This window comes from Anser brachyrhynchus (genome assembly GCF_964034855.1).
Source record: "Anser brachyrhynchus genome assembly, chromosome: 11".
NCBI classification, from domain to species: Eukaryota; Metazoa; Chordata; class Aves; order Anseriformes; family Anatidae; genus Anser; species Anser brachyrhynchus.
Window position 1 is genome coordinate 10359491 of NC_137706.1, and position 27488 is coordinate 10386978.

The window sequence follows — 27488 nt, forward strand, 5'->3', positions numbered from 1 at the left end:
CCTTTGTCTCCTCTCCTCCCTGACAGAGGATGCAGTCGCTCCCTGTCAGCTCTATGGGACCCAGCAGCAGTTGTCAGGATAGCCCACCTCCCACGCAGCTCCTCCTGTCCCTGTCCTCCGTGCCCTAGATGCTTTCTCAGGAGCCTTGCAACCACGGCTATGATCAGATCACACTGCTGAGATTCGCAGCACCTCTTCAAGGGGGTGCCCAAGGCTGCTTCCCCAGTCACCCTCCTTTGCTACAGTTTGGGCTGCCTGCATGGCCTCTGATCTGTTTTGTTCCCCATTCATTAGTGCTTCTACAGGACTGACAGCTAACCTGCATGGAAAAGCAAGCTGGGGGAAGCTCAGGGGTGGATATAAACTGTGGGAGTGGTATACTACAGCTCTCCAGGGACACTCACAGTAGGCTGCCTGTGGGCTGTTAGAACAGCAAAAGCTTAAATGTTCCCTGGACAAGGGAGCCAGCACAACTAGGAACACCTGGCTAGAAATCAGAACTGAGATTTATTTTCCTTTTTTTTTTTTTTTTTTTTCTTAAAGGAAGAAACAAACCCACAAGAAGTCTGTTCTCAGGACCACCAGAGGAAGGCAGATTTCCCCCGGTGCTGGTACCTCCCGTAAGCCTGCCAGGGACCCCAAGCCCAATGAGAGCATCACATCCAGAGCTCCCATGACCCTGGTGCTCTGAAACACAAGCAGACAGCAGGAGTGAGGTGGAGGTACGCATCCTACCTTGGCTTGGGAAGATAATTAAAAGGGCAGCCAGGGATGGGAGGGGGGATTAAGGGCCTTCCCTTAGGTCCTGCTCCACTAGGTCAGCACTTTCTGGGAATTGCTGTGTTGCCAGATGTTGATTGGGCATCTGACAGGAGATGAATAAAGTCAATAAAGTTCTTATTTCTGGCTATAAAAAATAATAATGAAAAGCAGACCCAGGTGGGGGAGTAGGCTGCACAAAGCTTTCCCAGGTTGCACTGAGCTGAATGGAGAGGGAGCTTTCCCTTCACAATTTCTCCTGCCTGCATGCCACGAGCAATCGGTTGTAAATCAAGCAGTTGGATGGTACTGGTGTACAGTCAGAAGTATTCCTTGATTCCTGTCAAAGGGAGGACCCTTCATTCATTTTGCACGACCTTCTCCCACTGGCAGTGCCAGAGCTCCCCAGCCGCAGCCCTCCTTCAGAGTGCATTGTGCCAAGCCAGCCCCACTGGTTCAGGGCTCAAGACCCAGGGGTCTGTGAACCAGAGCAGCTCAAATGTCTCCATGAAGGCCACATCACCTTCTTTTAATGACAACTATTCTGCCTCTAGCTCTGCAAGTGAGAGCTCCTGTTACCATGTCAAAGGCTGCCCCACTTCCTCGTACCTCTCCCCCGAGGTACAAACGTGCCTGTGCTTTCAGGTCCTGGGTAGCTAAAGATCGAGTTCTGAATATCAATGATTTCCTTTGTGCTCTGCTGTACCAGCCTGGGGATATTTGGCTGGGGCACTCTGAGCAGTTCTGAGACTTCCAGACTGTCATTTGTGTAAAGAGCTTTGCTACACAGCCGCTGTCAGAAGAGCCGCCTTTGTCCCCTCGTGCAGCAGTGACCCTTCTCTTAGGAAGCTCTGCAGAAGGTACAAACTCCTACCACGCCAACACCTCCCACAGTCAGGTGGTAGCTGCTTTGAATTTGGTTTAGGAGGTGAAAAGAGATAGATAGAAACAAATTCATTGGTTTGAAACCCTCATAACCTGGGATCTAAACAAGCTCCTGGGCTGCATACCCCAGAGGTCCTGAAAACCTGAAGCACTCAGGCAAGGGTGTCTTTATGCCATGTCAGTGCTTTCCCCATTAACAACTCTTACACAGCATGAAACTCCCCTAGTTTCAGAGCCAGCCTTCAACAGGTCCTGTACTGCTGGGAACACTGGCACCTACCTCGCCTGGCTCTGGATAAGCTTGTAGATCCAGCTCACTCCACAGCAATCAGAGCAGCCCTGTTCCCCACCAAGATCCAGGCTGATAACTGGCACTGGCTCCACAATGGCCTCTCTACAGGAAAAGAAACATTCAAAATGTGTATGAGCACTGTTTGACAAGGAGGGCACCACCACAAGGAGAAGGTCCAGCATGGCTGTCACTCTTTCCTCCTCCCCAGGAGAGCAGGAAGCAAAGCTGCATTACTGGGGTGGGTTTCAACCCAGCAGCTAGCTCCCAGACCTCTCACAAAGCCAGGCACCACAGTTCTTCAGAAACAATAATGCCTTCAGCTCTGAAACTGTTGCAGTCCACATGGGAAAACCTTCTACTGGACCTCTGAAAGCCAAAGAAGAGTTAATTGCTGATCTAAAACCCGGCAAGTTGCCTAGATACCACGGGGCACGATCTGGTTACACTTGTGCAAACAATCTGGCACCAGGCAGTGACGCACACACCTTTGCATTTAACATTTCTGTTTTCCCAAGCCTTAACCTCACTTGTCGGCATAATGGACTGGGAATACACATTTAAGGTGGAAAGCATTTCTGGAAACTGGTTATTCTTCAAAGCCTTATTTACTGGATGTTCCAATAGCCACAATTCAATAAATGTACAGCAATATTATGCTGGGCAAAAATATTTGGGATAAAAGAAGAGTGAAACTCCTATTACCGTTTTTTATTCGATATTTTTATCAGCGATCTAAATGACGCTATAAAAATCCTTGTTGTGGCAAAGTTTGCAGATGCCAACAAGACTGGCGGTAGGGAAACAACAAGCAAGACTGGACTATCAATACACAGCGATCTGAAGTAACTGGGAGTTGGCCACACTCCAGTGAAACATGATTTAAAAAGTCAAATGCAAGGTAAGGCATCTGAAACCAGAAATGCAGGTTACTCTTACAGGATGCTGCCTCGGAAAGCAGTTGCTTTGAAAAGGACTTAGAGGACATCCCAGAGCTCTGCTTTAGCCCCAGCTGCGGTGCAAGCTGCCATAAGGGACATCTCCGATCCCTCCGTGTTCAGAAAGGGCAATCACAGACCCCAGCAGGGGGTGATCCTTCTCGTTCGTGGCACCAGTGACAATCTGCTGGAAAGCTGTGCCCAGTCTGTGTTCTTCCTTCAAGGAGAAAGAGAAAACACAGAAGCAATTCAGGCAAAGCAACACAAAAAGACCCAGCAGCTGGGTCCTGTGCGCTTCCAAAGGAGCCCAGGCCTGCTGGCTTACCAAAGATGTGGCTGAGAAGGGATCTCATTTCTGCTCCTGGCACCGATATAGGGGAAGGCAATTGTGGGAGAGGGCTTTGGGATACCATGGTGCTTCTTCTAAGACAACGGCAAAAGCTGGAAATTAGAAATTTAACCTTGAAACAAGACACAAACAGCAGCAGAGGCCATTCAGTACTGGAAGCATTTGCCAGGGAACTAGGTGAAATTATGGGATTAGCTGTGTTTCAGAAGCCACTCTTTCATTCACCTTCTGGGAGAAATTACACTGGCTGTAAGACAAAACAAGACTGTCGTAAGCCCAGCTGGTCCCAGAGCCGAGTTCTTGCTCAAGCTGTTCAGAGAAGGCATTTCTCTGTGACTACTTGGAGGAAGCATTGTGGAAAGACTCAGGCAGCCTGAAAGACTTTTCCTAGCTGCCTCAAACTCTGCACTGTGCTCTGGGGGATACTTCCACTGCTTAAGCTTTACATACTGTAAGTTATATGACTGTCTCTTCCCAAATTAAGCAAACACAGATTCCCTCCTGCAGAGCTGCAAATCTCAGTATCAGTTTCTCCAGTCCTCACCAAATCCTCACCAGTCTGGCTCTGGAGAAAATGCATAAAGAACCCCCGTCCGCTCCTTGTTACAGCTGGGGAGCTCTACAGATATCAGCGAGGTTTCAGGGTGTAACAGAGCAGAAACCAGCTCAGCATGCTCATCTTCTCAAGCTAAGTCTGTCCTTCTGTTTCAATAGATTAGCTCTTCGCCTGTATTTCCCCTTGCACAGTGATGCCAGCCTGGCCACAGCAACAGTGAGCAGCGAACAGCGGGAGGCCCCGCTTCATCCAGCACCAGCTCCCAGATCTCTAACAGTGGCGGCTTTTGTTCTCCTGGTTCCTGTCTGATCTCTCCAGCCCAGTCTTACAGCACTCTGCATTCCTCCTTCAGGGCCCCATCCTGAAGTAACTTTCATGAAACAGTGTATTACTTTTCTATTTCACACCCAGACCTGGCATCTGAGCAAAAATAAAAAGTGATCAATCATCACACTGGTGCAGAAGGGTCTTTCTTCCTCTCTCTCTTCGTTTTGTAAGCTGAACTATCAAAAGTGAAAGTTCATCTTCTGTTTGAATATGCAGGCAACACGTAGAGCTGAGCACGGTGATGCAAGGAGTGTGTTTTCCAGTTTGAAGCGAATGCATTGCAGAGAATAAACTGGTAATGCTAATCTTACCTGCACATCTTCCTTCCAAACTCACTGGAAACTCTTGTCACAGCTACTGGGTGAACTACACTTTGGACCAGCCTCACCTGACACAGTGCCCCACACATCTCTTGGCTCCTAAATCCAAAGTCACCCGTGGGAATCAGGCAACTTTTCCAGTTGTAGACTGGATCTTGGGTGGAGTACCAGAAGCAAACGCCCTCAGCAGATCTGAAGTCTGTCCAGACAGTGCCGTCCCTTCCCTCTGGTGAAGCAGCAATGCTAATCACAAAACAAGCAACTTCCTGATTGCAAAGTATTGCTTCCCTAGAACAAAAGCATTTCAGAGTGAACATGGTATAAAAACAACAAAACAGGCTGTGCATGTTCAGATTATCTTTCCTTAGGCACTTCCAGGAACAGGAGGCTGGTTTGACTGGCTTCCTGAAGACTCTTCTACAATTGTATTGGCATTTGTCTTATTTTGGACTAGGGCAGCCCCTTTGAGGTGACCTTACTGCACTTTGGTCCACACTGCAGAATTGGATTCCTTTCAGCCAAAACTAAATGGCAAAGTGTGCTCCAGAAACTCACCTAGCATGTCCTAGTGCTACTGGGTATTCCAAGCCACTGGGCCAGATTAGAACTATCCCAAACAAATCACCCAGGATGCACGTAGTGGACCAGCACCAAATGTTTCACTCCCCAAAGCTGCTCTTACTGCACCTTGCTGCTTGCTAGTGCAAGCACAACCGTTATTAAACCTCTCCCTGCATTTGCTCACCTCCCTGCAAGACTTCATGGTGCTTTGCAGTACATGGCCCCTTTGTAAGAATTAGCTCAATTTTTCCCCCACGCTACATGGTTTAGCTAAGCAAGGTTTCCTCTGGCAGGAGACAGAAGGCAAGACACCTGGAGCTAGCAGCTCACCCTGTTTGCTTGCAAGTGTAGCAAGTTCACAGGTCTTCTCCATGGAAGTCTGGCTTGGCACAGCAAACCCTAGGGCTTCTTAAACTCACTTACAGTAATTCCTGGAGTAAAGAAAAGCCAGGGCTGAGGTTCATGTTGAAAAACATGTGTTCTCATGCTGGAGGCACTGAAGGAAACAGAAGGGCAGGTGAATTTCCATAAAGAAATTACCAGCGTCATTAAGGATTAATAATTATTTTTGCATCTGATAAGTGATTGTTGCATTAATCTCCTGCAACAGTTTTTTTCTTAGCTGTTGTGTGTACAACCAAATTCTTTGCAGGATCACCTCTGGTACATTACCTGACATGCTCAGATGACAGGTTGTATAAGGCATACTCATTCACTAGTTATTTTCCAATTACCATGTAGCTGTGGTATGATGAGTAATCTTGTACAGAGAGAGCGAATCTTAATTTGACTGCCCTAAAAACAGGTTACTGTGATTTCTAATGAGTGGCAAACAATAGCAAATCCTAACCAACCAAAATAAAAGGTAGCTGGCTAGTGTCATGTCTAATTTCACTAAACAATGGTATCATTAAATTCTCCTGCTACGGTTGATTTTGAACTGTCGGTGAGAATGAATTATGCCTGCTACACAGGGATTTCATATTTCTCCTTCGGTTCTATCTTTGATTTATTCAACAGATTTATTTTATGGTTTACATTTTAATATTTTTGCCCTTCTGTTAATGATAACAGATGTCTGGAGATTTGTGGCTCATCTTCTTAATGGCGGAGAAATCAGGAACATGGAACCTGGGTGTACTGTCAGTGTAACTGGTCACCTTTTAACAACTACGCCAACTCAGAAATGCAGGTGGTGGCTACCCCCAAAAGATTGCTCCTACTGCAGGAATCTCAATCCAAAACCATCACTCTTCTGAATGCTGCCCCAGAAGCTGATTTAAATCAGAGACCAAAACAGAGGAAAAACCACTCTCCTGTATTTTCACTCTTCCCTTCCTCAGAACCTCATGCAACAAATCAGCTGCTGGTTATCGTACGTCTTCCAAAGACTGAACTTTTTTTCCACAGAGTGGCAGAAAGATGAGCGCGAGTAGCACCGTCAGCAGAGCAGCAGAGGCATCGCATTACCCTCAAAAACTGGTCGGAAAGCTGCTGGAAAGCCCTGAGCATTGTCTGCTGGACAGCTCAGCTGTCTCACGCTCAGTGGGAGCGATGCAGCGGGCTGAAGCAGAGGAAGCGCCTTTCTTGCCCCGACTGGCACGGTGCTGCCGAGATGCCGTGTAATGAAGAGCACCTAAAAGCAGAGACCCAGATGAGCATGGCGTTCAGTGGCTCGGATGAGGGCTGTGACAGGAATAAAACTGATAAGAGCTAACCATACACATAGACACAGCTATACTTCCACATCGCTGTGTACTATAACAGGCTAGGGACTAGAAGTGTAGCATCTCTTTCTGGTTAACTCTTCAGCATGTGAACGTGCCTGCATGAGAACAGGAATGTTTTGTTCCTATCCAGTTCCCCCTCCTTTATCTGCAGGTAATCAGGAACAGCTGCATGCTTAGGTTAGTCCTTGCTCACACACAAACATAAATTCTCTGATATAATTGCTACATCAGCTACAAACAGAATACATATTTTATATACTATAATAAAGCATGGCCAAACACAATATATATTTTATATACGACAATAATACATTCCATCAAATGTATTATTTGTTACAGAACTTTCTATCAAATGCTGCTGTGCAAATGTTTACACCAAGAGTGCATAAAGGACTCTAAAAATCCAGAAATGAAGGAAAAATCTCTCTCACTCCTCCTGCCGGTCATTCCTCACCCCCATACCTCCGGCAGACCTTGTGATATAAACTGCCCATCTCCACCGACAAGACTGCAGTCCTGGTCACACCTTCAGTTCTCTGTCAAAGGTACTGTAATTGTCATGGAAAGATCTTGGACCAGTCAAAATCGTATTGCAATTTTGAGCCCACTTACATAATTTAGCAAGATAATACTGCCAAAAAGCAATTTCTCTGCAAAGAAAGACCGTTGAGGCTTGCCTGATCCCTTGAGCTTTGTGTCGTCTGAAATTTAATGATCCTACTTGTTGTGGTGTTGCATTCATCTTTAATAAAAATATTAAAACACTGCAGCAGAAGATCTTGCAGGACTCAATGCCCCTGCCACCTCCCCACTGACACCCACCTTTCACTCCAAGCCGGGGCTCTGTCTTCCTGCCAGTATTTTATCCTTTTCAATAATGGATTATTTTAACCTACATTTAGGGGGTTTGTACCATAATCCATCACGCAAAATTTTGTTAAAACCTTCTGGAAAACCAGATAGATTTATGCTATCTAGACTGATAGTTATTTCATTAGCATAAGCGATCAAATTAGTCTGACATGATTTACCTGCAATATATCCATGCTGACTCACTCCCATTACAGTACATTTATTCTTTCTAAAAAACCAGCTGCAAACTAGCTGTAAATGAAGGCTACCAAAAGGCTTTCCTAAGAACAACGTTCTTCTTGAATCTTTGCCTCCTGTTATTATTTCTGTTGTGGTGGAGCGTACACATTTTTGCATCATTTTGGGAATGGGCCAGATTCAGAGAGCCAGAGGGTACAGTTACAATTGGAAGTACAAAAGAATTATCTCTCCAGAGAGGGCTGCTATAGTCAAGGACACTTGACTTCTTTCACAGAGAGCCTCAGCAGAAAGAATTAAGCCTGGTATGAGACACTCAAAATAGGATTTCATCTGATCTGATTTTCTACAGACTCTGATGAAGCAGGAGCACCAGTAAGGTCTACCTCAGTAGCTCCCAACCACTGCATCACCTTCTACATCAAACAATTAAAAAAAAAAAAAAAAAAAGCTTTTCCATAAACTATCCTCACTGCAGGAAGAATTTCCTGACATGTAACCTACATCTTTTCCCACCATAATTCACATCCATCATTTCTTATCCTATCCCTGCCTAACAGGAGAGTCAGGTCCAATGAATCTGTTTTTGTAGACCGAGCAGAAAGACCTGTTGCTCTTTCCCCAGGGCAACAGAGAATTTTCTCTCAAACTGAAACCTCCACTTCCCTTGCTCCACTGTCTGGTTGGGACCTGTAGCTGGACACTGCAATCATGTTGGGAGATCTCTGTCTGCCGAAACAGGGCTTTCAGGGGAATTGCTTGAGTTTTTGGTAGGAAAAATTTCCTTGCAGGAACAGAGCTGAAGTCCAGAGAAATAAACTCCACCGACACATTCAGCCACAACACGCTTTCTCTTCTTTTTCTGCCCCAGCCCATGGCTTCAGCTGCCTGCCTCCCCCCCAGGCACCTCCTTCTGAGCTGAAGGGAAGCTCAGGAGGCTTTTTCAGTTCTTCTGGGTACACAGAATTGGTTCTTACACTTTCTTTACCCATCATGATAGCTTGTAGATAATAATGTTCCTCCACACCTGAATGCAGTCGTCAAACCACAACGAGCAAAGCCCACAACGATTTCTACTGTTGCAGTGCACAGGCGCTGCACAGGGGCCAGGGGTGTAATCCCAGCTGTGCTAGTGGCCCCTTGTGCCTCCTTCAGGCATGTCACCTTTCTATGGGAGCCAGCCTCCTCTCCACCTCGAGTCTGCTCCGTATGTTTAAATCCTGAACTCTTCCAAGAAGAGACCAGCTCAGGTATTTTCCAGGGCCCTCTGTCCAAAGACATCTAAATCTGCTTCCCTAGTAAAGGTACAAACCACTCTCCATTAAAAGAGTTTTCTTTCAGTTTGCTGTTGGCTGAATACTCAGAGATTCAACACACAGGATTTAAAGACTGCAGACGGGATGACTTGGGAGCTTACTGCGTCCTGCCTCCGAGCTAGTTTTTGTCTAAGGAAGCGCTCCTGTACAGAAGGGTGCTTACAAAGGTCCACTCCACAGGCAGGCTATCAGGAAATCTGTCTGTTACCAACTGAATCATTAAATTATACTTTTAATTTCGACTGTTCTTCAACACAGTGAAGCTACATGCAACATCCTGCTAAGGGCAAAGTGAGTCAAGTGGTTACTAAATGGTCACAGCTAAAAGGTAGAACAAAGGTCCAGGCATTAAAGCGAGCACAGAAAACCAACCCTTTTCCACCATACAGCAACCCTCTGTAAGGCTTCCCCCACTGTTTGGCATGGTAAAATAATATAGCCAGAGATGATATTTTTTTCCCCCTACATACACTCTCATTCAGTTTCTAGGGGAAAAAAAACTTTTTAAACTCTTAGGGATTTGCTTATTGTGTTTTAAATGAAATAAAGTTAACCGTGACAGTCACCGGGGTGCTCGAAGCCTGCTACGTTGGATCAGTTAATCGAGTGGATAAGATGTGTCCTTGGGGAAGAACAGGTGCGAGCCAGGCTTTATCCCTAACTAGCCAGCAGCCTCGATTCGGCAAAATTCTCAAGTGTGTGACTAAAGCTGAAGCACATACTTAAGCATCATTGACTTCAAACGGTTTTAAGCACATATTTAAAATTAAGCAGAAGCTTTGATAACTTGGGACCTTAGTCAAAGCTAAGGACCTCCAGGAAATCAGCAGATCCTGCGCATGTTCAGGGTCTGGCTCCAAGCACAGGATACACATGCCACTCCATGTAAACCCCCTAATTAGCACATAATCTGTAGACTACCAGGAAATATTGGCCTCTTCTCTATCAGCACTGTCAAAGTCATGACAATGCTGCAGAAACCGTTCCCCTTTAATTACATGTGATCATTGAAGCTAACCACGTACTGTATAATTAGTAAGAAAAATGAACTATTTAAGCAACTTGCATTTAACAAACAGTAGTGGCATTCTGATTGCAATTCAGTATTCATTTACCATAAAAAAGATCTTATGCAGGAAATGGATTTTTCTGATTTTAAAATCTTGCAAACTTGAGTTTCTCCAGGGTTTTCAAACAAGAAGCCCTATGTTCCAAGCAGGCTGGAGGGCCAGCAGCCACAAGGTAGCTTACCAGGCAGTGTGACCTCTGAGCAGGTTCCTAGCTGGATTAAGCCCAGCTATGTATTACTGTGAATGGAGGAAAACAAAAACAAAACAGAAAAAAAGGGGGAAATGATAGGTTTTCTCTCATTTGACAGAGATCTTGCTTTTCCCTCTTTTTTCCCTTGCACATTTTCATGGTTTTGTAGACAGGTAATTACATGTCTGATGTAAAGACCAACCCTCATCATTCCTGCTTCAGAGCTGACAGGGTTTAGTTGCAATTTTATCACAGTAATCACAGTCAGTAGGACTGTATGTGGGATGCAGCTGGGTTGGAGGAGGGAAGAACAGCTCACTTGACCACCTAGTCAAGGTTTCTAAATGGGTGATGTGGAATCAGTCACAGAGTTACTGCTCTTACCTTTGGCTTCATCTTCTAAGCATGGGAGAAAGAGACCTGAAGCAATGCAGAGCTGAGCTAAGTTCTCACAACGCAAAACAGGGTTGCAAGATCATCCACGCTCGCTTTCAGGAGGAGATTAGAACACCTGAGCAGAACTGCACCCAAGCCAGTGAATGTGCTCTCTGAGGAAGGCTAATTAAGTGGGGTGAACATAGACAGTCCTAAGCTTGAGCCAACTCAGCATCTCAGCCCCGCAGTTCCCGGCACTTCCATTCTGGCATTAGCAATGGCAGAGCCAGCTCAGTCTGCCTGGCCTCCCCGCCCAGACATGCCCTTCGTTTCCCACAGAGCCCCACAGCTACATTAGCTTGGACTCCAAAACTTAAACCAGCTAATTGCTGGTAGCGGCGTGGGCTAGTGAGCACATGTCATTTGTGGAGGACAGGAGCGAGAAACGTCTCTCTGAACTTACGGCACCACAGCCCACATGGGGGTTATCTTGCAGCTTCTTCCAAAGGATCTGGGAGTGGACTCTGCTGGGGAGAAGCGGAGAGGACACCGCTGTAGAAGCATTACATTGACATTTCCACCAGAATGTTGGCACAGAGGATTTGCTTCGTTGTCATTAGCTGGTCTGAGGAGGTCGGAGTCAGAGCTACACTGCCCAAAACTGCCAAGACCAGGTGTAAATGAACAAATGAAACAGTGAGAGAAATAAGAAGGAGTGAAGTGAACAAACATTTGGTTTAACAGCAGCTTCCACTCACCTGGCACTGAATCTTGTCAAAACATCTTTAGCTCATCACCAGCACTGCTCAGCAACAGTGTCATGCCATCCATGGGCCTGTAGGACAAATAAACCTTTTTGCAAGACCCGAAGAAAAAGGAAAGAGTGAAAACAGTTTTGCAGGTTTTCTAGTGGCAGAACAGCCAGGAGAGAAAATTGATATTCCCCATACAGAATCCAGTGTTAAAGGCTGGATAGGAAAGGGGTCCTGAAATTACCATCATGAGCCTACACCTGCTCAACGAGTGACAATCTTTGGATGAGAAGATAAAATCAGGAGCATTACAACTAACTCGGGACGCCTGGTCACAACTATGCTCTGCTGGTGCTATTGAACTCCCTTAAGCTGCCCTTTAGCAGCATATCCCTTTCTAAAACTGCCAGCGCCTTTGTTCTTCTCGAGAATAGCTGCCCGCTTGTGCACACAGAGGCAGGGGAAGGTTGGACACTGTGTGTTGCATTGTACTGTCAGCCTAAATAGAAGCTGATGGGATAATAATTAATTGCAGTCTCCCTGTAATAAAAGACAAGACAAAGCAAGAGATATAAATAAAATCATCAAAGGAGCTCACAGAATAGGAGCTGTGTCTGCATTTTGTGGGCAATTTACAAGCCAAAGGAAGGTTGGGAACCCAAGGACTGAAAAGCCATAAAAATCTATGGAGCCCTCACAAAACCGTGACAGCGTCTCACTGATCTGTCTTGTTACCAGGCAGAGGTATAAATTCCCTCAGCACCTCTGTTGTTTAAGGAGCTGGAAAGGGAAGGGAAAAGAGGCCTGAGGTGGGAGTGACCCCAGGCTCACTCAGACCCGAGCAGCGGGGAGGTGCCCTCGGAGAGAATAGAGGGGACAGAAGGCACCGAGCTCCGCTCCGAGGGCAACAGGCTGCCAGCAAGTGCCGCCAGCCCGGAGGTACGGGCTGGAGAGCTCTGGGCCGCCGGGAGCACTTTAATGGAGACATTTTAAACTCCCTTTGTACTGGGAGAGCTCCTTTCCTTACGGCCTGCATGAAAGCAACCCCTGCCCTGCCCTGCCACTTGCCAAAGCCCAGCTGCTTGTCCCTGCTCCCCGGCTGTTGTCACGACTGTCACCTTCCAGCTCGGAGGGAAGGACGCGGCAGCAATGTCGATGTTGGGGGGAGCCGCTGCCCCCAGCGCTGCCTCAGCCTCACGGACAGCTGCACCTGGAGACAGGGCCAGGGGACAAGGAGGGGAATCCTGCTCCTGCCCCCTCGCCATGAGACTGCAAGGAAAAAAAACGGGTGTTAAAAGAGTATGGATGTGAAGGAATCCTCTGTCCCAGACTGAACTCCCGTTTAATGCCCCGTTCTCACGAAAGTCACATAACCAGGAGCCTAAACACCCTCACAGCAGCACCAGTTACACGGCACATCCCAGAAGAACCGAAAGATTATTCGGTGCTTTCATAAGAAAGAAAATGATACAGCCCTCACAGACATATGGGCTAAACTGCTGCTGGTACAAGCCCCTTCTTCTATGAAAATTGGCCATTATACATTCAGCTCATCTCCATATTGCCATTAATCCCACCATGGAGATACAGACACTTCCCTTGTTCGTTCCCTAAAGTGAATGTAGAGTGTAGGGAGAGAAAGAGATGAGGCACCTCCTCTGCCTCTCTGGGAAAAGCTTTTCTTGGTAAATGGGTACACACCAGGGACAATCTGGAAGCATAGATCCTAAATCCCAGCCCAAATCTGGGCTTTGTTTTGTTGTTTTTCTCCCTCTCTTTTAAAAAGTCTCCTTTCAGAAATTCCTTCTCTGGTTAAACAAAGCCAAGGTAAAGAAAAGCAACTAATTAAAATGAACTGCCATTACACAATAACCCCTCCCTGCCAAAGGCAAACACAATCTTCTTCCCCCAAAGAACACATAAGCTCTCAGCTAAACAATAATTTCCTTAACCCAGGCAGCAAAGGCTTCCTTTCACCCGCTACCTAAACAACGAACAAAGCAACCAAGAGGAAAAAGTCGCCTCCCTTTCCCCGTGCCTGCCTTGCCAGAACCCGACATCTCTGCGCTAGCAATGCCCGTCGGGGAGGGCAGCGTCTCCTCGCCTCGTGCAGCACGCGGAGCTCTGCCTTCCTCGGCGCGGTGTGCTCCTGGGGACGTACTTGGGGACCTGGTGCTACAGCCAGGGCAAAGGGATCTTTACGGATCACTCTCTGCCTTGTGTCTCCTTGCAGACTAGGAAGAAGAGGTGGCATGGTCCTAAGAGTCCCTCCGCACAGCAGAGCTCTTGGCAGCCTAGGAGCTCTGGTCTCATCCTGGGCTCTACAGCTTTTGCATTTGCTTATGTGCAAGCAAAACCCCACTGCTGGGGTGGTTGTCTTCAGTGGCTGAGCCTTGGTTCTAAAAAAGCAGGAATCTGGGCTGCCAGAGAGAAGGGTCAGCTACGGTTTACAGGTCTTCACATTATCAACTTTCTTTGTGGTCCAGCTGGAAAGAAAGGAGAGCGCAAGTGATCCATGCAGAGCACGTGGAAAGTGAGGGGAGCTCTCCCTTCCCAGCAGCAGGGCTGATCCAAGGATCTGGAGGCACAATGCTCAGCTGTGCAGCGTCCCCGGCCAGCTCTACAAACCAAAAGCAGACGAGTATTTCAATCACCACAAAGGCCGGGGAAGGCTCCCGTCACTCTGCAGGTAACCTTCGCTCACTAAGCAGAGCACATCTTTGTCAGACAGCAAAGCCAGAGCATAGCTAATGCGCTGCGTGGGGGAGAGAAAGACAGACAGGGAGTTAATGTGTGTCCTTGACTCCAAGCAAGTTGAGAGCTGCAACAGAGAGTAGGAGAGATCTGGAAAACACCCAACTGCTTGTGGGGGCTGCCACCAGATTCTCCCTCCAGCTTGCAATCAGTCCTGTGGGTAGGGAGAAGGGATGCAGGCTCCAAGCCGCTGCCAAGGGAAGAGTGCACGGCAGGGCAAGCGAGCAGAAAACTCCCAGCTCAGCTGCAGCTGCGCCAGCTCGAGCTGAGCCTGCTGCTCACGCCTTGCCACCATCCCACTCCTGAGAGCAGCCTTGCTCAGACCCGCTGCAGTGATCTGCTTGTGAATGCTCCCCGAGCCAGTCCCGTCAGAAAGGGCTGTCGTTTTCCATGCTTTAAGTGTACACCGATGCTTTGCTTCTGCCTCCGTGCCCTGCTGTGAGGGATGGATGTTTTGGGGTGATCCACGAGACTCAGCGTGAACCTAAGTGAGGGAGAGCCTGGGCAAGCAACACTATCAGTGCCTGGGCAAGAACCAGCTCCATTGACCCAGCTCCCAGGTCTTCAGTGCCCAGCAGCCACCAAAATGACGTGTGCAGCCTGCTCTCTGTGCTAGGGGCATGGATCAGCCCCAGAGCTCTGACCCCAGCCCTTTGTTCTGGCACTCGGCTACAAGACAGCCTCCTCACCCAGCTGGCACAAGGTCCACAAGCCTTTGCTGTCCACTGCACTCTCCTGGTTGCAATTTTTAGGTCAATCTATGACCTAAAACTCAAAACTCTTTCAGTGGTTTATGCAGGAGCCCCTGAGCTCACCCCCCAAAACCCAGCTCCATCCCTTCGTGGCTGCTACATGGCTGGGCGGACAGAAGTGCCCGCTGGGGCTGGGAGCGGCACGGGGCTGCCTTCCGCGACCTCAGGACATGCACGTTGAGGCCACCTCCTGCAAAAGGTCAGGTCCCCGACCTCATCACATTCAGAGCAAGAAGAGCGTGCCAGCAGGGTCTTCACACGAGCCTCTTTTACTTTGTGCTGTGCAGAACAGAGGCACGAACAGCTACTTGCCTGCGCTGCAGGAAGGGACCTGACAGCAGAGGGGCATTAGCTTTAGCTGAAATACAGGAACTTTAGAAAAAAGGGGGTCTAAAGATGGATCAGACGCTCATCTGATCACATCTTCAGCTACAGAATTTCCCCGTTCTCCTAGCAGTTTCTTTTACCTGCATCCAGGCAACAGGAACGAGGCTCACTACTACAGTCATTATTGCACACACTGCTACGACCTGCTCAAGGTAATTCCTACTCCAGGGCAGAGGAGAGGGAAAGCGCCGGTGTTTGGAACAGCTCCTGCTCAATTGTCTGGAAGGTGATTGAACGCTGTAGCACTTAGATCCATACCAGCAGCCAGGCGGGAGTGGGTCAGAGGTGACAGAGAGGATCTTGCCATGTGAATATAGAGTTTAAAGAGAAATATTTCACTCTGATCCCATTTAAAGCCCCACGTGCGATGTGAGCAGTAGGAACATGTCCACAGAGAAGCTGTCTGTGCCATGATGCCACCCACAGCAGCATCCAGAAAGGAAGTGCCTCGGTCCCAGGCTTAGAAACTGCCCCAACCTTTGCACCAGAGGGGAAGAAGGGTGCAGGCACCAACTCTACCCACCCCGAGCACAGATCCCACACTTCTGCTCCTTTGATCTCTGCTTGCTGGCACGCAGCCTCGGATGGCTGATCAGCCAGATGCAAGATATGGCCAGGACCTTGAACCTCTTGCGGTTATTGTATCTGAACCATCTTGCCTGTCACGCAGGTTAGGAAATAGGACCGATATTCTGCATGGGAGTGAGCACGCTCACACGCAGAACCAAAGGCAGTTTGAAGCCTTTTTATCAGTAAGCGATAACACCTGGACTTTGAGCGTATATTCAGATTATTTAGCAATTAGTAGTTAATATTCTCAGTGATAGGACGTGTGAACTGCAAGCAAGAGGGGTTTTTGGTCTCCTCTCCGAGTGCTCTTGGATCCTGGACTCCTTGGCAGGAGGAAGCAGCTGACTACAGCCATGGTGAGCAGCTGCTCGTGTCCGTGAGGAGCGCTGCCACCCCATCTCCAGATCCTTGCACTCCGAGACCTGCCGCCTCCTGACAGGCCTGCGAGGTTATTTGGAAGGAGGCAGCCGGGGGTGGCCTCGTGGATTTTAATCAAAACTACGGTCGCATCAGGGATTCTGTTGGATATGGCACACGGACAGGTGGGGACCCAGTGTGCTCCAAGGCATGGACAGGTTCATGAGCCTTGTCAGAAGGTGAAGAATACACCACCGTGGCGTTAGGCTGCCTGGGACAGATGCACCACAGTGACAGGCTTGGCCCAGTCAGATACCTCCAGCACTTGGTGCCCAAAGACACTGGCCCGGCTGCCCAGCAGGTGTTCTTCAGGTCTGTGAGCATGGACCTGCAGACCCATCAGGGGAAGGAAGAGCAAGAGACAAAGCACACGGGATGGCCACGACAATCTGATCAAGCTGTACTGCTAATGCTCCTAGGAAAGAAATGCTGGACTGTGTGGTTTATTTCTGCTTTGCTTTACTGCATGTGCCCTAGGAGAAAAACCAGACACCAGCAGATCTCTCTCACTGCCACAGGACTCTTAGAAGAGAAAATGCTCCATCCAGCAGAGCTCCTGCATGCTGAGCTCCTGCAGACACATGAGGACTGGATCAGCACTGAGCAGATGTATTACAACTTTCCCTCTAATGGTTTCTACAGCACCTGAGGGGCTGTAGGCCTTTCTGTTAATGCTCCACATGACTTTCTGAGCTCTCTGCCCTTCACTCGTGGCCTCTTGTGATGCAGAGTTGAGCCTCCTGTTCCTACAGCAGCATGCAGAGGGCACAAAGCTATTCTCTTGACCCCCCCCTTTCAGGCCGATGAGATTTACCTGCTGCAGCCACAAAGCAGCTCACAGACAGCAACAGCATCCTAACAGGCTGATCAAGGGCAGGAAGGCAGAAAGCTGCTAAGTCCTGAGGGGACTTGTCAGCTTAAACTTTATCTGCTTGAGGCCTGCAAGTCCTGAGGTAGTCCTTGCAGAGCGTTATGCTCACAGAACAGCTCCCACACTTTGACAGTAGTTCCTCCATTCTGTGCATGAGCTTTCCTCCTTCACAAGGTTTTGTTTCACAGACATTTTGTTCTCGTGAAGTCTCTGCCATGCTGCCAGGTGCACAGGTCTCCACTGCAGCGTGTCTGTGGTGCTGCAGAGGTGTTTTATGAACACCACATTACTTCCTGGCCCTGGGACCTGGTTAAGGAGAACATCCACATGCTCTGAACCCAGGGGAGCTCCCACCCCACGATCCTCCAGGTGTGGACAAACCTTATCACGGCAAGGCCAGGATGTTCCGTTGTGTAACCCCAGTGCATCGTGGTGCGACTACGCAGCCGCGTGGATCAGAGCTGCGCGGAAGGCACAGGATGGGCACCAAGGACTGTGCAAGCAGAGGAGCTTGGTTCACTCAATAGAAGATTAAAGTTGCTCTGACTCAAGGGAACCTACTCCAGGGTTTGTCTAGGACAAACCTCTCAACAAGGCGATGACAGCCAGGGGTTGGCAGGATGGCTGCTCGCACACTGGGGGGTCACAGCTCCAGCTCAGCGGGACTGTTTGTTCTCTGCCTTGATCTTCATCCCTCGGCTGTATTGAAAGGACGTTTGCCCGAGACAAGCGTGTATGGCACACAATGTCAGCTTCAGAACAAGCTGCGAGGAAACAGATTGAGTTCTCTGTGCAAACCAACTGCGAATCCATTCCTTGGTGGCTTCTCTTGTGGGACACTTCAAAGGCACCAAGCATCCACAACACAGCTGCTGCCCTGGGGAAGGAGTTGTTGAATAGCCTCTGTGAATGAGAAGTAAAAAATTAAGCAGTTAGATTTGGCACGTGCATCACAATAAAGATCCCCGAATGCTCAGCTTCTCATTGAACCTAAGGCGGGCTGTTAATTCGTTATTCACTTCCCAGCCTGGAAGGAAAAGCATGTTATACCCGAGGGCCAGAACCAATGAACAGAGCCATAAATCAAGCAGTTACAAGACCAGCAATTAAGAAACAAGCCGACAGAAGGGAGAACTCTGTCAGTAATAAAGCAGACACACCACAGGATCTGCTGAGTGCTCAAAGCAACTGGGGACACACAGTCCTTTCTACACTCCACCTCTAATTCTTCCAGCCATTTGCTGCCTTTTCCCTCTGTCTTCTATTTCCTTTTATTTCCTCCTGCTCCCCTTCCAGTTTTTCCTCTGTTCTCTTTCCCCTCTCTTCTGAAAAGCCAATCCTTCCTGAGAAAGCACGAACATACCTGCTGAGCCAATGGATTTACCAGCTGCTGCCCAGGAGCAGAGGCACGTGCTGGCACCAGCAGCTGCGTGCGCACGGCCCCGCGAGCGCCACGAGTGCTGGAGGGAGCGGAGTGCCCTGCGCCTGCCCAAGGACTGCAGCAGTACCTGAGCTCTGGGACAGGGGAGGACATCCCTGCAGGTCCTGGGATGGTGTTGCTGAGGGAACAAGTGGCTGTGGGCAGAGCTGCTCATGTAAGGAATGACTGGGATGCCTCTACGAGCACAAGTCAGGTCTGGCTCCCTTGACTTTGACCACTGCCCCTCCAGCACTTCCTGCTCCATTTCTGGCTCCTTCTCCTTACTCACCACTGGAAATCCCGCCCTTGCTTCCCCTCCCGGTGTTACAGTGTTGTGAGCAGCCCTGGACACTGGCAAAGTCAGGCCTGTGCAGCTGTTTTCTGCACGCAGCTCAGGCACATGCATGTGAAACCTGAGTGCAGGACAGGGGTATTTAACCAGGCTCTTGCTCGCTCACATATCCCTTCCGGCCCAGCACACTACTGCATCTCTAGGACATCACATATTTGGGAAATCACAGCCAGCATTGATATATTTTGTCTACATCAGTCTTTGTCACATGGTATGTGTATAGAGAAGAGAAACATGGCAATTTTAGAGCCTTATTTTGTCAAGGCAGGAGGAAGACCAGATATTCCTCTCATCATTCCAAGACCAAGTGGATCCAGTTACACCAAGAATTAAGATTGTGATATTCCAGTGCAGCCTCAATGGCCTGGAGGAATCTCAGATCTGTGAAGTTTCTCTATGGAAACACTCGCTGACATCACCTAGACACCGCCACGGCAGCAGACACCAGGGTAAAAGCACATGACACCAGGTCAGCGTTATCGCGCCACGGCACATGCTCAGCCTCTGCTGGTCCAGCACATCCCAGCTCATGGTGCCGACACTTCCCAGGAGGTGAGCTCACAGCCCAGGGAGTTTCCAAAGTAACAAACCCACCTCAGCTGCCGAAGCCTTTTCCTTTTGAGGCTTATCCCCCATAAAGACATCAGTTCTTGGTCAAGGCTGAGACTTGTGCTAGCCACAAGCACACCATCTGGAAGAACTGCGAGCTGCCCTCGTCCTGGCTGGCACGGGCAGAGGTGACCCAGCAGAGGCCATCAGCCAGGCTGAGAGCGGCGCATGCTGGGGAGCGCAGGAGCAAGGAGGGTGCCCCGGGGACGCCAGGACAAGGCCACGTGTCACCAGCGACCACAGCCACTTCCCAGACTGCTCTCCTCTGCGGGGTGAAGCCAGCCTGTCCTCAGCACATCAGAGGCACAGCTGATAGGCACTTCAAGGAAACAAAGCGCTGCCTTTGAGAGCACGTTACTCCAGCGCGCTCCCAGCTGTCTGTGGTTTTGATCTCAAATGGCGAGGCTAAAGAGGCGCTAGTCCACAAGAGAAGGAAACATCTCCTCCAAGGCTGAGCACAGAGGGACTAATAATCCACCTCCCCCAGCGCCGGGGCAGGGAGGCTTTGATGAGCTCTTTGGCAAGTGCTGTAGTAAGAGGCTGCAATATAGAGTTAACTAATTAGGTCGCTGCACAGCAAAAGGAAAATAAAGTAGAAATCGTTTCTGTTCAAAGCAGATTCCAGCGAAGGAGAGAACAGCTGCATTACCGGAGACAGGCTGCAGCGAACTCCACAAGAAATCGGGGAGGGGAATGGGCTTCAAGGTCTTGAGGAAAGCAAATCCCAGACACGAGGCCACAGCAACAAAAAAGGCTCAGCAGCTGGGGAGTCCTTGGGAGATGACGGGAAATCCTCTTCAAAGGAAGGCTTTTCCCACCCAGATCTTGGCAAGCCACTGCGAGCAGTTATGTTTTGCTTATCCGAAGTCTCTTCCAGGCCGGCCAGCTGCAGATTTCACACTCGGAATGGCTGGAGAGTTTCTGAACTCATCCCAAATGTGCCTTGTCCTTCGATGACAGGATCCCAACAGACTGCGTGTGGGGTTGTAGAAGTGTGCCCTCAGGCATCCCAATCCGTTATCTGATGGTTCCCTGGATTCACAGAGCCATAGAAGGGGCACCAGCAGGTGCCCATCAGAAAGCATCCATGGAGCTATGCTCCTCTTTTCCACCTGTAAGCACTGAGCCCTGTAAAGGAGATTTTGTCAGTCTCCTCCTCCTCCTGCACCACCAGAAGACATTTCTTAGCTGCCCGTATCGTACAGGAAGGAATAACATGAGAGAACAGCAACTGCTGGTGCTTCCCCCGTGGGTATGTTTTCCCAGAAATGGCACGGAGGCTTTCCATGGCATCAGGTAGGCTTTCGAGCAGCACTTGATGGAAATCCAGCCGCTTGGCTTTGCCCCAGATCGCTGGCACTCTGGGAAGGTCAGAGCACTGCAATAAGCCATATGCTCAGTCTTGGCTTCCCCTCACAGTGCCAAGGCATGTCTGCAAGGGATAAAGCCAGAGGGAACGTTAACTGATCACCACTGAAACGGAGCCTCTGCTTGGCTTCCACCCTAATTAACTATCAGGAGGCGATGCCGGAAGGCCCCCGCATTGCCAATAAAGAATGTGGGGCTGGTAATTAATTAGTAGCCTATTGGGATCCCAGCACCTCTTGCCCACAGCCGAGCTCTCCAGATTGATACAAAGGGGATTTAATGGAAACACAGCAGTTTTCCCATTACGGCCTAAAGCAAAACAGAACTAGTTTTTGAAGGAACCTCATTTATAGTCCTCTCACATGACTGATGCTTAACACCTAACCCTGCAGGTACGGGGATGTATTGGAAAGAAACCTACCTGCAGAATACTGGAATAAGAGAGAAAGCCCCTTAGGTAATTTGGTGAGCTATCTCTGTTCACCATCCTCCATGCATAAGAAAACAGCAAGAGCAGAAGGGTAACAGAGGCAGGTCTTGCACATCAGTGTATAGCTTACAGCACTCCTGGAGACTCCTGGCAGCTCTTCTCTGCCAAAAGAGCAAGAAAACCCCACTAAAACAGAACACACCATGAAATGGGCATCAGGACATCCTGTCTGGAGGGGTCAGGAAGGGACAGTTTTGCTGGGCTGATAACTGTGAGGCCAAATACCATGACTCCTTCCTGTGCTTGGAAGCTGGAGGTGAAAGGCCTCAGAGAGCTGGAAAGGAGACAGCCAGCAGCAGATCAGGTGGTTCTCATTGCTCGTGTAGGGAGCAGTGATGATGGGTGATGTCTAAGCACCAAGTTGTCAGACCCAGGGGGCAGAGGGAGGTCAAAAAGGGCATGAGGAAATCACATCAAGGCAGTCGAAGGTAAAGGATGCTCAGAAGACAAGATGAGGAGCAGCTGCCAGAGGTCAATGGATGATCCTGGAATAAGACTTCTCGAAGGTTACTGAGGGTTGCTCTGACTGGAAAAGAGTACAGACAAAGAGGGCATCCTGCTGAGAACACGATATTCCTGGGTATCAGAGCCTGAGATAGCACAGTATCGCACTGACAGCAGAGGACAGGCTAGAACAGCCCTGCACACCCGCAGAAAGAAGCCAGAGCTAGTGCTGACATGATAAAGAGGAAGCCATGTGCACTTGTGCTCTCCCTGTGAAGGGAAAATATGTCTCATACACACTAAAAAGGTGCTAGAAGCACACAAACAGTTGCCTCAGACCATAGTTTCATTCCCTTATCCTAAACTTTTGCAAGTGTCACCTTCTGGTTTTCCTCCAGCTCCAGCCGCTCTGGTCCTGCAGTCTTCAGCCCTCTGGTCCAGCCGTGTTCCTCTTGCCTGTCCCTCTCACCCACTGAACTCTGCAGCTACCTCAGCTCTCAAGCCCAAGCTTGCAGTTGCTCCATCTTCCTAACAAGCTCTCTGGCTCATTAACCTTTCATTTTGCTTCTCTTCCTCTGTTCAAGCTGGAGCCTTTCAAGCTCCCTCTCCTGACTTGAATTTTGTCTCCCTTGGACTCTTGCTCAAAGCAGAGGTCTGCCGTGCTTGCTCTTATGTCTGTCAGCAAGTTACAGCATCTTCCTGACACCAGCAGCTGTGTGCTGGCTCCTCTCGCAAGTGGGCTCCATGCTGGGAGGTACTGTAACCTCTCCCTTCAGACTCCTGCAGTGTTCCCAAAAAATCTTGTCTTTTCCTGTCCAACGGATATCGTTTTCACTTCTCTTTGTAGGCCCTCGTTTTTCCACATACATAAAGCTGTTGGTACCATGAAAATGTCAACTCAACCATCAAGAAACAGATCAACCGGTATGAATCATTTGGAAAGAAAAAAAAGATCAGAACGGAAAAATCTATGATTCATCCACACCTTGGATAGTGTGTGCACTTGTGGTCCCTTCATCTCAAAGGGGATAGCAGGACTGAAACAGATTCTGAAAAAAGCACAACAGATGGTCAAAGACACAGAGCATAATTAAAAGCACAATTACCGAAGGCACAGTGAAGTAGGCTCAGACTTGTTAGCGTGTAAAAGGAAAGGCTTGCGGGGAAAAAGTCAGGGTGTGAAGTCATTACTGGTCTGAAGGGGGACTGGCTCTTCACCTTCTCTTCCAAAACAAGAGCTCCAGGCCAGCGATGAAGCTAAGAGGCGGGAGGACCAGCCCCACGCACCCTACCTTCTCTAAGACCAGGGAGGCCACCCTTCCTCGCTGCTTTTGAAGCTGGTATAAGGTCTTTGCTTTGGGTTGGACTGAGGACCAACCATATTTGCCTCTGTAGTTCCCATTTCCCCAAGACTCTCAGCCAAAAATCCTCTCTTCCTTCACATCGGGAAAAAAAAACATCCCAATGTTCTCAGAAGTTAATTATATTACTGCTGAAGGCCTTTCCTTGCCTTCCTCCATCTGTCATCTTTCATTCATTATGAAGAAAGCAGCCCCCATCTTCTTCTATCAGCTCACAGCACCAGTCCACCCACCAGATTTTCAAGGAAGCGCTGTCGTGCTTTTCCTTATTCATACTTCTGGAAGGGAGGAACACCCACAAAGCTGATTACTTGTCTTCTTCAAAATCTTTCACTGTGATTTGTGCAGGAAGTTTGACAGCCATTAGCGTGGCGTAGCACCAAGATCACAGTCAGTATCACTTCACTGCTCCTCTGTTCAACTCCACAAGGAGGTTCCACAAGGAACAAGTCCTCTTTGGCCACAGTCAGGAAAGAATCTCCTCTTTTGTGCAGATGCTATGAGTAAGAGGATGGCTTGGGATTAGAGGGAAGCAAGACCTAGAAAACCATGCATTGCTTGCCCTGCCCTCCCAACAGCCAATCAGTTTGGATGAATACTGTCAAGTGAAATGACAAGATGTGTTCTGGCCTCCTTCCAACTCCTGGGCATTAAAGACACAGAAAAAGACAGAGATTTTAGAAAAGATTTCACACTCAGCTCCAGGATAACATCCATGCAGCCATTTTTCACACTGGGGGTGGCTAAGCACCGGATAGGAGTCCTTGAAGATATAACAAAACCTCTCTGGAGGCCCAGATCACCCGGACCTAACTTTGAAGCTGCCTTTGAGCAGGGGCACGGACTGAAGACTCCCTCAGGCTCCTTTCACCCAACATTATCCCATGATTGTAGGAGTATATGGCCCTGAAACAGCATGCAGAATCTCACTTGCCTCGTTAACAGCAGGACTCTCCTCCAGGCGCAGAGCACCCCACAGAGCTCAGCTCTCCTCCCCGGCTCACTGGCACGAGGTGCCCACACAACAGAAGAATGTGGCTCGGTCCCTGTGCTCGTTGCCCTTTAGATGCAGGAGAACGGCTCCTGTCTTGACAGCATTCCCAGAGTCTTGTAGGTAAGCCAGAAGTAGAGGGTGCCCCTGGAAAAGTAATCTGCAGGAAAACTAAAGTGCTGCTGTGAAATGCTGATTGGTTTGCATTTGAATTTTGGTAGAAGTGCACTTATATCAATGTTTGACTCTTTAAAAAAGTTACAGGTTCATAAGAGCCTTGCTAAAGAAGAGTTCTTGGCAGAGGGGGGTGTCTGCAAGAGAAACACCAGTTCCCATTGACAGATACTCAGGATGAGAAATAGCCCTCCTGTACACACACAGACACCTCGGGATTGGCCTCCTGCAAGGACAGATTTTACATCGTCATCTGGAGATCATCATGGAAAAGAAGGGTTTTAGAAAGCCACTTTATAACCCTGAGCATCAGAATAAGTAAACGTGCAGCATCTCACATGCTTTGCTCAAGAGATGAACTGTCACAGGCTTTTGATGGGATTCCAACTAATTCCACTACGGATACAAAATCTGGCTTTAACTCTTCCTGTGCTATCAGCCTTAAGGTTTTTACGTTCAAGCAGATTTTCAGTAAGACCTTCCATGAAACGGCCAAGTGCAGCAATTCTCTGTGCTCATTTCAGCCAAGACATTCTTTAGCCCTTTCTCAGTGCAGCACTAGGAGAGACTGGACTGAGCTGCAGGGATATGGGTGGGAGAATGTTGCTTTTTGTTGCTCTCCTTTGGGAACGCAGCAAATGTTTTCAGGGGCGTTTTCTGTACTGAGATCACTTGAAGTTGCTTGGACAGTTCTGCTCGGCAGCCTCAGCCGGTGCAGCAGTGTGGTGGAGAAGAGTTCTGCTAGCGGGAAACTCAGCCCTGAAGACCTTGCCTGGGGTTATGTGTTTCCAGAAGGGCATGAACCTAGGGAGGAGTAGACAGAGCCACAAGGGGAAACATCAGAGAGCTCCCTTGGAATAATCCCCTTCGTGGAGAAGGGCTTGAGCAGCTGTAGGCTCTTCCAGATTATACCTTCTGAACCCCCAGGGTCAGCCAGAAAGGGGCTGGGTTGTTACTTCCCCAGCAGCCTGACTCTGGAAACAACACCCACTAACACATGCACACAGAGGAGGGTTCAGCACTGGATATGCCCTCGTTTTCTACAGATGTAATAATAAATGGGAGTGCTTGCAGTCCAGAGAATCCCCTGCTGCCCTGTTCAGCAGCTGGCTAGTATCCTTTTCAATAGCCAGTGTATCCTCTAATGATACTCCCTGCATTCCGTGTTCTTGCAGGCAGCCAGCTAGAAGTGCTTATGTGCAGTTAGAGCCTGCGTGATGATTACAGATGATAAACATAATTATTTTGGGTCCTGATTGCCTCTGCTTTCTTCATTCTGTTGCTGATGTGTAAAACAGCCCCAACGTTATCAGTTCTATGGACAGAAACACTGTGAAGAGACAGCCTTCCTCCTGAAGGAAGGGCCACGTGTTCAGGGAAATGAACAGTTCAATGCAACGAACTGTTCAAGGCACTGAGCTGCAGCTGTGCCAGCCTCCTGCCTCCTGAAACACAAAGTCTTTAAGATGCACCTGAGCACTCTGCAAAACCAAGGTCAGAGAGTGATGGGAAGTGGGTTTCATTATTTGGCTGTAAAACCAACAGACAGGAAAACATCAGCGATGAACCAGTTAGGCTGACTTCTGCTCAGAGCAGTGCTGTCACACAGGCATCACAGAACGCAGCATTTTAGGAAGCTGAATAACATTGAGTCTCCTGAAGCAGCAAAATGTCCCATCAGACCTGTAACTAGCATGTGTGAAGCTGTGGGGTGCGACAACACTTTCCTGCACCAGCCAGGAGCCGACTGCCTTCAGATTTGCAGCAGCAGGTGGAATCCAGAGCACCGATCTCCGACTTCTGTTTTGAACCAAAACTGGGACCCGACACACCAGCAGCGCAGTGCAGGGAGGCTCTGCTCTGCCCCATGAGCCCAGATCTGCTCGGCCACCCCTGGGAGATCTGCCACGTGCTGAGCAGCCACACTTGGACGTGGGTCCATGGAGCAGCAAACACGTGCTGTGACACCGAGCAGGACCTGCACAGGGGAAGCAACGGATGGCAGGCCCACTCCCTGGTCTTCTGTTGTCTTCTCTGTACTCTCATATGGTCCTGTTCGTAGAGCTGGGGCGTGAACTCCCTTTTATACGATCTGTTCCACATGCTGAGGGACAGAACTGGCAAGGTCTGGACATCCTGAAGAGCAACATAATCTTTCCTGTTAATCCAGGAGAAGGGCGGTATCGGGAGAAGGCTGAGAGGCAGAAGGAACAGCAAGGCTGGCAGAGCTGACGCTCACACTCGGCAGCCCTGTTTCCCTCCAGCATGACCTGGCTCCTCCAAGGTAGCCAGTGCCTGGGACAGAGCACTCTGGAAAACAAGGAGTTCTTTAAGTTTTCTTATTAGATAAATAAATCAATCCAGCGATCACGAGGCCCTGAAGCCAAAGTGGCCAAGGATAGGTGAAGCTAGAAAAGCTTCAGTGAGAACAGGTAACAAGAGACGTGTTTACCGCAGAAGAGAGACAAGGCTTCTAACACTAGCAGGCTGCTGCACCACAAACATTCCCTATGGCCTGGTATGGCTGCACAGAGATATTTACACGTACAGGCAGGGAGACGCCAACCCCTGGCTGGTGAACAATCAACTTTTATCCTCTCCAGACCAGCAAAGCCAAGATTTCAGTAAACACGCAACCCCAAAAATGTGCCTGCGGATTGGGTAGAGCAGAGCCTGTGCTCTCCTTGCCAAATAACAAAGCCGTTCTCCTGTGGGTGGTTTCATGGTGAGGTTTCTGTGGGGAGGAAGTGTTTCTAGTGGTCAAGGCAGGGAACAGGGGTTCAGCAGACCTGGCTCCCATCCCTGGCTCTAGGCAAATCAGGGAAGCTCCGACTGCAGCAAATGTGAGCTCTCGCAGGAGTCACTGCTGCCCTCTGCTCACCTCTCCTTGCTCAGGTGCAAATTGCTCCTCTGAGGATCACAGAGACGCGGGCTTTTCCCCACCTGACAGTGCTTCCTGACCTTGCAGGGTTATTGCGGAGCTCGTGTGATTGATGCCTGAAAGACTGGCAGAGCTCTTTGGATGACAATCTGTCTGGAAGGTATTGGAAGACGTGCACAT

The 27488-nt window shown here is 49.0% G+C and overlaps 1 protein-coding gene across 5 annotated transcripts in view; it reads right to left on the minus strand.

The window, feature by feature from the left end:
- LOC308200867 (uncharacterized protein) overlaps positions 1-27488 on the minus strand; it is a 104802-nt gene that overhangs the window by 28717 nt on the left and 48597 nt on the right. For all 5 annotated transcript variants that reach the window (XR_013955882.1, XR_013955883.1, XR_013955884.1 and 2 more), the window contains 6 exons: positions 17162-18121; positions 12536-14087; positions 11474-11550; positions 11179-11239; positions 3197-6620; positions 1925-3088 (listed from right to left, as the gene is read on the minus strand). The gene's annotated coding sequence lies outside the window, so the exon portion shown is untranslated. The remainder of the gene's footprint in view (positions 1-1924; positions 3089-3196; positions 6621-11178; positions 11240-11473; positions 11551-12535; positions 14088-17161; positions 18122-27488) is intronic.